We start from the raw sequence: 837 nt of genomic DNA, 5'->3' as shown, positions 1-837 counted from the left end.
TGCTCAGCCTCTCTAAGGCTCAGTTTACTCATCTGTCAAGTAGAGGTGGTACCTATTCTTGTTGGAAATATTAAGGAAGAGGCATGTGTAAGAAGCCCAGTATATATAAGAACTCCCAGGCACACGTCCTAGAATATGACGTGTTCTGTTTGCATCTTTGAAGAAGCTGGAAGGGGGCAGGCATTGACTGGTGGTTTTGTTCCTAGGACCTCAGGTCATTTCCTAGTGGGTTGTGTGGGGTAGGTTGTTGAGCCCTAAATAAATCCTCTTTCACTTGAGATATGTTAGAATTTGGGCTTTGGTAAATGGAAACCCCAATTTTTTTTTTTTTACTATATTAAAGAAAAATATGGAACGCTTCACGAATTTCCTTGTCATCCTTGCGCAGGGGTCATGCTGATCTTCTCTATATCATTTCAATTTTAGTATATGTGCTGCCAAAGCGAGCACCAAATTGGTTTTAAGACTCATATCAAAATTAGTAGCAGGAGACCAAGAGCTGGTGGAATGCGTATATTAGAAATCTGTAGTACTAGCTCCCCGTGGCTCTTCTGAGAGACTCCTTTTCACACTGGCGCCCTGCTCAAAGAGCAACGGGCAGCCATGTTTGATGCCTTGTGATTTCGCCTGCCTCGTCCAGGGGCCACGGCTGCTGGGACAGGCACGGGCCTTGACGGGGCAGTCCTCAGACTGCCCAAGGACCAGGGTAAGCTACACTGAGCCTGTCGTATTATTTCTCACGTAACTGAAACCAAAAACTTGGGTGTTTTCATGACTGCAAAGTCATGATATGGAGTTGGATTTGAGGAGGCCCAGGTGGGCCTGGAACCAGCACAT

At 45.9% G+C, this 837-nt stretch overlaps 1 non-coding gene across 1 annotated transcript; it reads right to left on the bottom strand.

Annotated features, from left to right (window-relative positions):
- Positions 1-343: 343 nt before the first annotated feature.
- LOC124995192 (U6 spliceosomal RNA) lies at positions 344-450 on the bottom strand. The gene has a single exon (XR_007110663.1). It is a non-coding gene; the product is annotated as a U6 spliceosomal RNA (small nuclear RNA).
- Positions 451-837: the final 387 nt, after the last annotated feature.

The sequence above is a fragment of the Sciurus carolinensis genome, chromosome 10 (assembly GCF_902686445.1).
Source record: "Sciurus carolinensis chromosome 10, mSciCar1.2, whole genome shotgun sequence".
Lineage (NCBI taxonomy): Eukaryota > Metazoa > Chordata > Mammalia > Rodentia > Sciuridae > Sciurus > Sciurus carolinensis.
Note: the sequence above shows the minus strand (reverse complement) of the source record. Positions and strands in the feature narration are given on the sequence as shown.